We start from the raw sequence: 15,000 nt of genomic DNA on the forward strand, positions 1-15,000 counted from the left end.
TCGAGACATATGACGTTACCGTTATCCGTCATTATCACTAATCATCTCCTATGTTAGTGCTTCCTGCCCCCTACAGGGAAGAGTCATTCTAGACAGTAGAAAAGGGGGGTCTCAAGGTAAGCATATATTGTATGGACAAACATAAGAATACACCAGATGAACAAACCGTCTCGTAGTTTGTGAAAAATTACCAAATACTTAACAGTGTTTCTTTAATCCATTGTTTGTGTGCATACAAATATATAAAAGTACATACTCTGGACTTTTAATCATGCAATTGTTGGGAGAGTTAGGACGCAATTATATTCTAATAGACGTTTATTAGTAAGTAAAACGAATGTAGCATGATAACAGAACTATACATGTAACCTCTAAAGAGATTATTTTTTCTTTCTTGGAAAGCAAGAAAAGATAAGTGCCACTCTTAGATTGAAGAAAATTATAAAACAACTTCTCTTCATAATTCCTGTACTGGTTACTTTTATCGGCACTGTGTACTACGTACACCGGCACTAGTGGTATCTGTATAATTCCACACCTGGGATTTTGAACAGAGCTAGTGTCACCATGGTAACACTTAATCAAAGGAGGTAACACCCTAAGAGGGATGACCCCTTCTCCCTTTAATTAACATTCCCAGTCAATTAGCTGTTCATCGAAGAATTAGACAGCGGGGTAAGTACTCTACACGACGTCACCATATACTGCTTCAGATCATGGACTTGCTTAGCATAGTGTTTGTAGAACACTCTGGATGATTCTCACCCAGTATATGTGCGAGGACATTTGAAGTCCCAAACCATTGACTGTTTATAAACAGTAATTAGGGGGCAGGTTTTAATACACTACCTGCCGCCACTACATAGTGTTTCAGTTCATGTAACTGTTTCGCATAGTGTTTGTAAAACACTCCGGATGATTTCCATCCAGTGTATGAATGAAGACGCTCAAAGTCCGTATACTGAAAGAAGTTCAGTGATGAAGCAATCTTTCTCGGATCATGACTTGCGGGAGTACTGTCTGGATCCGCTCTACTAATAAAGTAGGTGAGCTTCGCCCTCACTTGTTTTAGGGATAAGTTTGATCCAGAGGTTTCTCCTTAAAAAGCTGTCCTCCCCTGAAGTCTGAAGTTCTACGAATATAGACCTTTAGACACTCTACCGGACATAGAGAGACATCTTCCTTCAGAGGGCAGATTCTCCAAGGACCCCACCTTTTAGTGGGTAGCTCATTCTTAGCGAGAAAGGATGGATTAGGGAAGAGATTCAGTTCTCCTGTTTCTGAGAACTGAATGTAGCCCTCATCCATAGAAAGGGCCACTATTTCACTAACTCTAGCACCTGACGCTATAGCAAACAGAAAAATAACCTTTTGGGTTGGATCCTTAAGCTAACAATCTTCATTGTTGAAGGATGAGGCATAATGTAGGCCCTTGTCCAAAGACCAAGAGATGGACTTTGGTGGTGCAGCAGGCCTAAGCCTCGCACTGCCTTCGGGATCTTATTAAAGATCTCATTCGCCAAGTCTACTTGAAAGGCATATAGAAGAGGTCTAGTCAAGGCTGACTTGCACATAGTTATCGTGTTGGCCACCAAACCCTGGTTATGAAGATGGATAAAGAAAGACATGCAGAAGTTCATTGAAATCTCTCTCTTGGTCCTTTTGCTTTTATGTAAGCAACCCACATTTTCCATAATGACTCATATTGTCTTCTAGTTGACTTAGACTTGTATTCTTCTAAGAATTCTATATTGCCTTTTGAGATCCCAAATCTTTTCTTAATGGCTAGGGCAAGAAAATCATGCAATGAAGGGTTTGAGTTCTCTGTAATAAATCGAAGGCAATTAATCTCTGAACCTTCTGGAGTTGTCCCCAGGTTCAGGATAAAGGACAGCCTCAGCCTCTGTTCCTTCCTCAAGGAGGATAGATTTTTCTTGGGCTACCTGGGAGCCAACAGAGCTACTCCCACCTGGAAGGATCTCAGCATGTTGACGACTCTCAGCAGGTGATTTGATGGGATGAACTGGAAATCCTAATTCTATCCCTTCTATTTCAGAGACATGATGTCTATCATTTAAATTAGAGGATCCTCGTATAAGGCTACATATCAAGGTATTTCCTTGACGGCGCTCGTAATGAAGAAGTCGGATTGCAGTTCGGGGTCTTGTTCCCATCTGGGAGGGAATAGGTCTGTGCCTGTGGACCATTCTAACTCTATTGGCCTGAGCCTGATTATAGCATCCACTGTCACATTGCGGATTGGTTGTAAGTGAACTGCTGACAGGTGCCATCCCTTTAGGTAAGGGATGGCAAACTACACCTGGACTGTATGAGACGTTCCTTAGCAGTGTCAATTGCAGCGTCTCGTTATTGCTGCGGAGTCCCAGATAAGCCGTAAACAATCTGATCTGCTTAGAGAGAGTTTTCCTATTCATGACTGAACCAACATGGTCTTGGGATTTTTGGGCTTTGACCTTTGTTAGGGAAGCGATTAAGGAAGGACCGCTATCGGTCTTTTTAGGCCTCTTCGAGCTTTTGATGCATGTTTTCTCCAGGCTCCCAGTGCATCTTGCAGCAGTGCTCTTAGCACAGGGCCTGCCTCTATTGCGAGCTAGAGAGAGAACAGGGTTCCTCCCTGTTCTCGTTTTGGGAATCTGAAATTTATCTTTCATCCACGATGTTCCAAGGACTGGATCATTTCTTTGGATGTTCATAGACCAGCTACCTTGGGTGCTGCCCACACCAGCCTCTTGTCCAGGAACATTGTTGCCTGAACCTTTCTTAGGCTTAAATATTGCATGACTGTGGCTGCCAATTTTATGAAGGCAGCTAGGATTCTGTCTAGTCTGACGAGTATCACCCCTAGGAAGTGCGTTACTTTGTGTAACTTGAGTCCTAAATAGGAGGGGAAAGGGTGATTGACTGGAAGCTGCCGATAGACGACTTTCAGGTCTGTTGAGATATAGGTACCCTTTTTTGCAGCGGGGTCTTATGTTCAGGAGGATAAACATCCTGGACTCGTTCTTTTATTTGGACTTGTTGAGTGGCGATAAGTCCCTGAATGACTCGGAATTTTCTTGAGTCCTTCTCGTAAACACACAACGGCCTTCCCTGGAATTCGGGGGACTAAAGTCTCCTTACCACCTGTGTGCTCTAGAGCTCTCAGGTAAACTCCTCCAGGAGGGTTTTGGATAATCGGAGGAGTTGAGGAAATGGCGGTAGAAATATCTTCACCTCTCATCTTAGTCCCATCTTGATTAGGCCATGGACCCAAGGATCGAAGGTCCAGTGATCCTAAAGGAATCTCCCTCCTACTAGAAGCATTTCTATGCTTCGATTGATCAGTAGGAATATCTTTTCGACCATCTGTCTGTGACATCTCGGTCACTACAACTATGGATTGTTGTTGAACCACTAGAAATGGATGTCCAAACCTCTCCATCTTCCTTTTAGGTTAAGGACCCACAACCTTAGAAGATTCTCTTTTTGAAAGGATGCCCAACTTTTGGAGAAGTCCTACTTTCTCCGTGGAGGCATTCTTAATCACTTTCTCGACTACCTCGTCTGGAAAGAGGTCTTTACCCCCAGATGTTGGAAGATATTAGCTTTCTTCTAGCCTTTATAAAGGCATAAAGGTCTTTTACCAAAGTAGCCATATGTACTTTGGCTAAGACCTTGAGCATGTCTGAGGTATCTTGATGAGCATAACAGAACTCTATGTAGTTCTGTAAAGATAAGGAGGTTGCAAGTTTCTCCTTTGTTTCTTGTTCATCCTGTAAGAGAAACTCAGATAATTTTGGGAGATTTTCCTTAAATTTTCGACTGGCGACATCCGCCTCAAGTCTTCCAACTGAAAAGGTGAAATGGGCCTCCTTCCAGTTCTTCTCCAGCCTGGGAAATCCTAGTGTAGGACACGGTTTACCTGTCTCTATTGCCTCAGTGACATATTTGTAAGCCTTTTCCGTAAAGGGCAATGAAATTGAAACAGGAGCAAGATAGGAAGAGTGCTTGTTACCTGGTGTGGATACCTTCGACACCGAGTAACCCACCTTTTCTATGCTGCTTGATAGGGTAGCCAGTGCTTTATCATTGTCAAGAATCATAACCTCCTTTGATTCTGTTCCTTTTCCTGATGTTGGTTTCATCGTTCAGTCTAATGAAACAGTTCGAGAAAGCATCAAAGCCTGGACAAAACTGGATTTTGCCCAAAGGAACAGCACCCATCTTCTCCGAGATGTAGAGTTTGCCGTTCAAAATCGGCATTAGCTCCGCAAACCTCCAAGGATTGGTTGTGGAGCATGTCGGTAGGTCTAGATCTACGAGTCGTTTGTACGACCCTTTAGGAGCGACAAATGGAGCTTTACATAGCTTTACCTTGCATTTCGCTTCCTGCTTTGTGCTCTGTTTGCACAAAGCTTCTACTAGATTCTTGATTTGGGCCCATAACTGGTTCATTCCATCTAAAAGAGGGATAGAAGGCGGAAATATCGATGTCGTTGGCTCATGAGCCTGTTGGGGACAGAGACAATTCCAACCCGACATTCTCCCCTTCTTCCCGTGAGCGTTTTTTGCCCTCCTTCCGAAGGTTATCTGGCCATCGGGAAATGTACCTTGTGTCTGGGGTACCATTATTTCCCTACGCATCTTGTCATTAGGCAGGTAAGGTCCCGGAGAGATTTTCTGAAAGCCTCTCACCCAGTTGCGTAGTTTGAAACGAGCTGCATCCCTAGTCTCTACCGACTTGGGATTCTTGAAACCTTCGGACAAAAGGGCCCGACATACTTTGCAGGCCTGCGTGTTCCAATACTGCAGGTGTTCGGAAATAATATTGCAGGGGGCATGAAACCTGCATGCATTATGTCCGTAAAAACACTTACTCTTAGTTTTGCAGAAGACTGCAACACATGACATCTGCCGTTCCTCCTGTAAAGAAAGGAAAACAAAATGAATATACGATTGATTATCTCACTGATAACCAATATATCAAAGGTCATATTTTAACAGATTAGCTTAGGATAGCAAGCTATAAAGGGATAGTAGAAGACACATACTTGTGTATCCCTTGCAAGCAAATGCTGGTACCTCCCCACAGTATTAAATGATAGGAATTTCCTTTTCGAAGTAATTCCAACTGAAAAAGGGGGTTTTCTAACCCCAAGGGATAGGGAAGTGTATACTTCACTGCCCCTTTCATACTAAATAATGTGGGTTATGGAAGACTGATTTCTCTATCAGCTTAATGAAGAAACCATATTCCTTCAATGTAAGAGCGGTTGCAGCATAAGCTCACATGAGGATACCAAGATATGCTAGAAATAGTTACTCTATAATCATACTGTAGTTTTTTTATTCACAGTATGCACTATATTGCAATATACTGGCTACTGTATAGTTATATATAGTATGATCCAGCCAATGTGTTGCCTTTCTGGTAAGCAACTGACTGTACGGTCCAGCTGGCATGATGCCAACTGGACTGGGGAAAGGAAAGACATATATTTGTATATGTCCCACCCAATTTATTTGCTGTGACCCCCCTTACAAAATTAAAACATAGATTTTCCTAATAATGGAGACTCGAGGATAAGGGCTCTTTTCTTTAAGGGTTAGGAGTGTAATCTCCAGTCCTTAAAATTTTAATATTGAAGGCTAATTGAAGACTGATTTCTAATCAGAATATTGAAGAATTAAATTCTTTCAATATGAAAATTGGGTTCCACAAATATTGGGTAGGATTCTCAAATATAATGGAAAAAACTACTAGCATAAAATATACAGAAGCTTTCTTTTAGCAGTATATCCTATACTGCAAAAATACTAACTACCTGTTTAAACATATACTGTAGTTCAGCCAGCATATCGTCGGCATAGATAGCTAATGCTAGCACATCTAGCCTGCTAGCTAAAGGAAAGAGAGATAGCATGGAGAACAGGCTATCTAATACTATATATATATATATATATATATATATATACAGTAAAAGGGATGTAAAAGTCAACTATTACTACCTTCTCCAGAGAGAAAGTTCAAATGGAAGGGGGGAATTTAAAATTCAAACTTCCATCCAGCTACAGTACTGTCGCCGGCAAGGATCTGTCTAAACCTTGCCGGCCGGCACCGCTGGCCAGTACTGCCGGCCGGCACGGCAGTATCAGTACATTCAACGTGCTGCTGGTTGAGCAGGCCCCATTCTGTGCCGGCCTGGTAGGCAGCTGCCCTGGTTGCCTGCCAGCAGTCACCAAGACTGCCGGGCCGGCAGCAGCCATGACTGCCGGCTGGCAGTAGCCGTGACTGCCGGCCGACAGTAGTCTTTACTGCTTGCTGGCAACTAATATGGCCAGGAGCTCACAGCTGTCATTACTGCCGGCCAACAGAAGTTAAGACTGCCGGCCGGCAGCTATCAACTGTAAGAGGGGAGTCTGGTCGATCCCGGCAACCCCACCGGCAACAATAAGGTTGGCGGGATACGCCAACATAAAGGGATAGGAGGGAAGGGAAAGAGGGTCCTGTGAAAGGTACATTAGGAGCCGGCCGTAGCCTGTCCTGCTCCACCTAACAGACTCCGTTCCTGTATTAGAACTATCCCAGGTGGCTAAAGAATTTTATTCCTTAGCCTAGGGTTAGATAATACGATTAAGAGGTTGGTAGCACCCTCATCACCACCTCTAAGGTAAGGAAACGGGGTTATAGTGCCAGTGTCCCCTAAGCATTAGAAGAATTCTATTCCTCAGCCTGGGGTCCACTAACACAGGACTAGTCTGCTAGGTCACAGGAAGAAGGGTCATATCGTACAGACCTTTCAGGAGGGGACTAGGGAGGTTTAGCCTCCTATGTCGGTAGCCTAACGTAGCAAAAGAATTCTATTAATCTTGCCAGGTAGTTACCAACCACAGACTAAATACTCTGAGATTCTGGCCAAAACCCAAAAATCGGCTGTTACAGGGGAAGTGCAGAAAAAAACCGTAGGAAAGTCATGCCTCAGGCTAAGGTTGTAGCCTGAGGCTACACTCAGAAGGAAGAGGGATTACCCTTAAAATCTCCCTTTTTTGAGAGATGTAAAGTTTTATCCAATTTAAAGAGATACCCATCTCTGCATAATTGAAATCACCATACACAAGGGTAACCGGGGAATGTCTAACGTATAATAACACGCCTAGGTTAGGTACCTAGGCGAGACGAGATCTCGGTTACCTCACTCTCCGAGACTCTAACTATACGATCGACAGGGGAAGGAAAAATAAGCAAAATGTAAATATCTTTACAAGAATATATTGCCTATATAGCTAACATAATTAAATAATTAATGATATATGATGCTATTTAAAAACCGTGAAGTAGTTCTGCTAACTAATAACATGCCCAACGAACGACAGCGCTCATAGCGCCTCCAGTACAGGCTAGCTCTAAACACAATATATTACTCAAATTTAACTGTGAAAAGGAAGCTAAATATTATTCATTGTAAAGACCCAATACTCAACTTTCCAAAGGTGAAAGAAGTTGGAGAATGCACAATAAATCCTGAAAATCGATCGAAAAGTTAGATCAATAGGGAACGCCACAGAGCGAAATCGCTACAAAATTAAAAATGGCCGCCATCTTGGGAATGGTGCTGGAGCGGTGGTCAATAGAAGTACGGGAACGGAGGTAACCTTGCCACATCCCCCCTCGAAGCGTAAACGCTATTAGGGGTGCAGATTGCTATGTGGCGTGTCAAGAATGCGTCCTCTGATATTATGCGATGTCCTTGAAAAATTTTAAGGATATTCGCTCCAGGAGTTAGAATTCTGGAATCTGAAGGTTAATTCTCTGAGAATATCATTGTAGTATATAATATATCCTTTTGAAGCCACCTTAGGAACTTCCATCAGGACGACATGGCTTGAGCCCAAATATATATATATATATATATATATATATATATATTTATATATATATATATATATATATATATATATTTAATATATATATATATATATATATGCAGATGGCAAAGTTCTGTTTAGTGAATCCTGGGAAAAAATACTAAGGTGATGAGAGATTTGAAGAGAGAAAGCAGAAATACAAGATTGAGATTGAATATAAGTAAAACTAAGATAATGCTCAATGAAAATGTAGATAGGCAAAAAATAAGGGTTATGTAAGAAACTAATGAATGTACGTACATAGGATAGACATGGTGGTTTCCTAGGACAGGAGACCGAAATAAAGAATTAAGTAAACATAGGATGGAGGCGTTTTGGTAAACAAAATGAGATTATGAAAAACAAAATACCACTTTGTCTAAAAAAAAATATTTTATTAAATGGTCCTACCAGTGTTAACTAATACATAATAAACTACGAGCCTTACTAAAGCCTTATACTATAAGATTGTTCAAACTCAAAGAGCATGGAGAGAATAATAATGGGAATAACACTAAGATACAGAAAAAGAGCAACCTAGATATGAGACCAAACTAAAGTAGAGGATATTCTCACATATAAGAAAAAGAAATTAACATGTGCACGATACATAATGAGAATAACAAATTAAAGATGGATATTAAAGATATCAGAATGAGTACCTGGAGATTGCAAAAGAAGCAAAGAAAGGAAGAGAACACAAGGGATTGACGAACCAAGAAAGTTTGCGAGCATAATATGATAAAGGAAGGCTATAAATAGATGCAAGAGGAAGGTCGTGTCTTAGGTTTTTGTCCTGTAGTTTACTAGTTACGGCTGATATATATATATATATATATATATATATATATTGACGAATAGGATCTCGGTTAGATTTCGGTAATTGTCTCTCTCTTGAGCTTTTTAATCAATACCTCTTCACTCGTCATATCTTACTAAATGCTTCATAGTCCTCAGCCATGTACGCCTGGGTCTTCCAACTCTTCTAGTGCCTTGTGGAGCTCAATTGAAAGTTTGGTGAACTAGTCTCTCTTGAGGAGTGCACAGAGCATGCCCAAACTATCTCCATCTACCCCTCAGCATGATTTCGTTCATAAATGGAACTCGATTAATCTCTTTTATAGTTTCGTTTTTAATCCTGTCCTGCCATTTACCTCCCAATATTCTGCTGAGGGAATTGTTCTCAAGTCTACAAAGTATGTTGGATACTGTTTCATTGTCATACCACGACTCATGTTTATGCAGTAACACCGATCTCAATAAACTAATATATATATATATATATATATATATATAGGGAGCCGGCAAATTCATCCACAACAATTCACCGACAACAATTTACCGACAACAATTCACCGACAACAATTCACCGACATACACAATTCATCGAATATACATTTCACCGAAACCTAGGTAATCCGTCAATTATGATATTGGGAAAAGAAAAAGTTAACGATTATTTTGTGATTTTTATTGAAATAAAAGTGTTATCAAGAATAGCTAAGTACAATGAAAGTGTAAAAAATTTTATTAAAAAAAACAATAAGTGAAAGTACAATAAAGTGCAATAAAAGTGTCAACTTATTCATTAAAATCAAAAAGAAAGATTATGAGCTACTACTCTCAAATAATCAATAATACTCGTATAAGAATGATAATTATCAACAATCTTCTTTAACCGTTCAGAAGAACAGCGATACTTCTTTCTTTGTGGTTGACACGAGTTACCAGCCGAATATTGGTCGATTTTTACATCGTTAAAGTTTTGATCTTTTTTCAGAATTTCCAAAAATTTCCATATATTAGGATGGTGTCCAGCTACCTGAGTTTCAAATGCTCTATGCCACCCCTCAAGTGCATTATTTGTTTTTGGGACAGAATTTAAAACGTCTTCATAAACATTCCACATAAGTTCGTATCTTGGCGGTCTACGGCGATTTCTTCTATCGGGGCGGCCTATCCACGTATCTTCAAAATAATCCACAACATTTTGTAATTCTGGTGAAAACACGTCGTTATTACACAATAATTCAAATGAAGCAACAACCATATAAACGGGAACAAATGCTAATGCTGGTAAATAACGTACATTCAACGCAAAATCTGCATCCATTTCATATCTTCGTATAAGTCCATTTGTTTGTATAACACGAAAGATGCACTGACAAAAATGAAAGAAACACCATTTCAAACATGAACTTGGAAATTCTTTTCTACATGCTTTTATCATAGCCGGTTCAAAGTCAATCGTTAGAGATGATGGAACCGAAAATGCTGTATGCTCTTTAATCTTCTCTAATAGTATACTGTAAGTGGTTTCCGATTTATCGGGTAATAAAGCATAAATAAGTGGAATAGCAACATCTTCCTAGAATCCATGGAATGTATACAGTTGGTAAAATAGCAGTGGTACTGTTTTAAATGTCCCGTCCATACCAACGGTCACTGTTTGCAAGAATATTTGTGCACCGTTGAGTAGCAAATATTACTATCCGTTTCTCAGTGGAACCAGAATCAAATAATAAAAAGTTTTCACCTCTGCATGATTTTGTATATTCGTCAGTGAAAGACAAACCACTACGGCATTGTGGAAGAGGTGGCAGACAATTGTTTTCAAACCTTATTCCTCTTACTCTCCTTTTAATACTTTGAGGTTTGGGAAGTTTAACTGCTACTGCTTCACTGCATCCTACAAGTGCATTCGAAATGAGGGCATGAGGTGCTTGTGTAGTTGATGTAGCTCTTTTACGTACGTTTTCCATTACTTTTTGAGCTTCGCCTTCAGCTGCATCACATACATGATTATGTTCTTTGATTTCTTTCACAATCTCGTCACCTTGCGTAGTAATCCGCGCTTTGCACTTTATCTTGGGGTACTTGTCGCATTTCCAATATATTTTTTTCTTCGTTCTGTTTGTCTTTATAAAAGAAATATCCATCACTGATCAACTTCTTCTTCCCCTTCTCCGATTCTATAAACTGGAGCGGCATGATAGGCTTTTCAGTTATCTTTCTAAACAAAAGAAATCAAAGTTTTAACCAAATTAAGAAACTTCGGTATTTTTAAAGTTAATTGCTTTTTAACGAGAAACACTCTTACTTATTGTTTTTACCAAATTACGAAAGAATAATACAATTGTTAACAAAAAGCTAATAAGTTTGTTACATTTTCTTCGGTGTCTTATGTTAATTGGTGGTTAACGGAAACATTCTTACTTATGATAATAAAAGGTTTACACTTCTCTAACTTTTCCCTTTTTTTCTCTCGGGTTTTGGTGAAATGTATATTCGATGAATTGTGTATGTCGGTGAACTGTTGTCGGTGAATTGTTGTCGGTAAATTGTTGTCGGTGAATTGTTGTCGATGAATTTGCCTAGACCCATATATATATATATATATATATATATAGCCTGATTCTTATGTGTAATTCCAGTCGATTTAATTCCAAGATTTTACTTAACATAGTCATTGACTCCCCTGCTCTTTTTTTTTTTTTTTTTTTTTTTTTTTCATTAAACTAATATTCTGAAGATCCTGTATTAGAGATCATAGTTCCTAAATATTTAAAGGATTCCACCTCAATAATCCTTTCTCCTTCCAATGATATTTCAACTTCCATTGCATAGTCTGTTCTCTTCATCTCTGTCTTTCTTCTATTAATCTTGAGCACAAACTCTATGATATTTCATGTATTCTCGTAAGCAAGCTTTGCAAGATCTTTTGTGTTCTGCTAATAAGGACAGCATCATGAGCATACTCTAGGTCTGCTAATTTAGGGTTACCTATACAGTCCGATCCTCCTCCACCCCTCTCAACTTTTCTATGTATTACAAAATCCATGAGGAGGATAAACAACATAGATGACAACACATTCCTTTAGAGTACTGCAGTTTTCACTGGAAATTCATTGGATAGGACTCCACTAACATTAACTCTGCACTTACTATGCTCACGAACAACCTTAATCAAATTTACATATTTAAGAGGAACTCCATAATTCAATAATAACGCAGGAATCTAAACAAAATTGGCTGGTGCACGCTATCAAAGGCTTTTTCCTAGTCCACAAATGCCATCTGACATTGATTACTATATTTTACACATTCCTGTATCACATGTCTCAAAATGAAAATTTGGTTAGTACAACTGTTACCTTTTCTAAATTCTGCTTGTTCATCTCTCAGCTTAGCATCAATCTTTCTCCCCAGTCTCTTTAGAATGAGCATACTATATGAATTCACGATGACTGACATAAGGGTAATGCCTCCGAAATTATTGCAATCAGTCAAGTCTCCTTTTTTTGCAATTTCCACCAATACGCTTAGGTCCCATTCATCATGTTTGCCTCTTCACGCCATATTCTACAAAGTAATTTTGTAAGTATTCTGGAGTCACTTCATTTTTGGTTAATATCATCACCACAGTTATTACATCGTATCCAATGGCATTTTTATCTCTAGTTTTTTAATGATAGCATCTACTTCAAATACGCTGAATCCATTCATAGACACAACAAGGTCTTCACCAGCTTCAGGTATATCAATCAAATTATTCCCTTTATATCTCCAATTCATAACATCACTAAAGTGTTCCATCCAACGTTGTCTTTCTTTTTAATGGGCATATGCTTCTTTTTCTTTGCCCGAGTAGAAATTTAATTAATAATTCTGTGAGCAATTCTTAAACCATAGCCACTTCCTGAATTCATAGCTTTGTCAGCATCATCTGCTTTCCTGTCTAAATATTTTCTCTAGATATTACTGGCTTTGTTTTACTTCACTATCAATACTGGAATACTTGGCATGTTCTACCTTGTAATTTTCATTATTTCCTCGAAAAATTTCAACTACTAATTTCCGTCTTTGTCTCATTTTTTTTTTTTTTTTTTTATAGTATCCCAAGTATCATTTGATATCTATGGTTTTCTCCCTATAGGTTTGCCAGGGAATCAGACTCCAGTTGAGATACTACTGCTAGAGAGTTATGGGATCCATTGATTGGACAGACAGTACTTCATTGCACCCTTCTCTTTGCTTACAGTTCACTTTCCTTTTGCCTACCCATACACCGAATAGTCTGGCCTATTTCTTACAGACTTTTCTCTGGCTTCATACACTTAACAACAGTGTGATTGCTAAACAATTCTCCTTCACTAAGGGGTTAACTACTCAACTGTAATTGTTCAGAGTTTTTAGCTATGGTAAGGAGCTCTTTTAGGGGGACACTCCAAAATCAAACTATTCTTCTCTAGTCTTGGGTAGTGCCATAACCTCTGTAACATGGTCTTCCTTTGTCTTGGGTTAGAGTACTCTTGCCTCTGGGTGCACTAAGGCACACTATTCTATCTATATTCTCTTTCTTTTGTTTTGTTGAAGTTTTTATAGTTTATATAAGAAAAATTTATTTTATTATTGTTACTGTTACTCAAATTTTTTAATTTTCCATGTTACATTTCCTCACTAGGTTATTTTCCCTGTTGGGGCTCCTGGGATTATAGCATCATTCCTTTCCAACTAGGGTTGTAGCTTAATAAGTAATAATAGTAATAGTAATAATAAAGTAATGTCCGAAAAAATATCACTACCAACTGATTGATATATGTTCTTAATATCATATCATTCTTTATTAGTTGTCAGCTTTACGTCTCTTAAAGTCTCAACGTCTGCAAATCGATTACTACATTCAATTGCAAAGGTATCTGTGTGCCCCTCCACTGGAAGCTTAGCTGTATCAAACTTATTTATGGATACACACATATACAATATGTATATATAGATATAAACATACATTCGTACATACAGTACATATAAACCCTATATAATAAAGAACAATAAGTCCTGCACTGGTGAGAGAGGATACTGCGAAAAGTACGCTTGGAAAACACACTGTCCCCAAAATTGTCGAATCAGCGGGGTATAGTTAGCAAAGGACTAGAGATTGCGAAGGGTTTAATTTGCGAGCTGATGTTCGTGGGTTTATATAAAGGGTATTCAAGTGAATATTTAGATGGCATTTTTTGGCGGCCAGATACTCAAATGTATATATATATATATATATATATATATATATATCTATACACACACACACACACACATATATATATATATATTATTATTATTATTATTACTTACTAAGCTACAACCCTAGTTGGAAAAGCAGTATGCTATAAGCCCAGGGGCTCCAACAGGGAAAATAGCTCAGTGCGGAAAGGAAAAAAGGAAAATAAAATATTCTAAGAAGAGTAACAACAATAAATATCTAATATATAAACTATAAAAACTTTAACAAAACAAGAGGAAGAGAAATAAGATAGGAGAGTGTGCTCGAGTGTACCCTCAAGCAAGAGAACTCTAACCCAAGACAGTGAAAGGCCATGGTACAGAGGCTATGGCACTACCCAAGACTAGAGAACAGTGGTTTGATTTTGGAGTGTCCTTCTCCTAGAAGAGCTGCTTACCATAGCTAAAGAGTCCCTTCTACCCTTACCAAGAGGAAAGTGGCACTGAACAATTACAGTGCAGTAACCCCTTGGGTGATGAAGAATTGTTTGGTAATCTGTTTTGTCAGGTGTATGAGGATAGAGGAGAATATGTAAAGAATATGTCAGACTATTCAGTGGTGTGAATAATGTAGGCAAAGGGAAAATGAACCGTAACCAGAGAGAAGGATCCAATGTAGTACTAACTGGCCAGTCAAAAGACCCCATAACTCTCTAGCGGTAGTATATATATATATATATATATATATATATATATATGCATAAAATTCACGTAAAACCATCTGATGACAGCCAATTGAATCGGGAGCGACGCAACAATCATGCAGCAGTGTTACAAGACTCTCGACTGGTAGCAGTGTTAACGCTGCAGAAATTTTACAGCCCATTGCATTCTTTCTTTCTATCTTTTTTCCAGGTAATTTTCTTAGTGCTTAGGCTGCATAATATTCCTCGTCTAAAAATATCCCTTCCAGAAAAGACCCAGATATTTGAGGCTAATGTAAACTTGGTTAAAGGAACCGGAAGAGCGCTCGTTTGAACTTTAATGTTGAGTCCTTAAGAATCAACAAAAACCTCCTTCCACCATTTTGAAATG

The sequence above is a fragment of the Palaemon carinicauda genome, chromosome 9 (assembly GCF_036898095.1).
Source record: "Palaemon carinicauda isolate YSFRI2023 chromosome 9, ASM3689809v2, whole genome shotgun sequence".
NCBI lineage: Eukaryota > Metazoa > Arthropoda > Malacostraca > Decapoda > Palaemonidae > Palaemon > Palaemon carinicauda.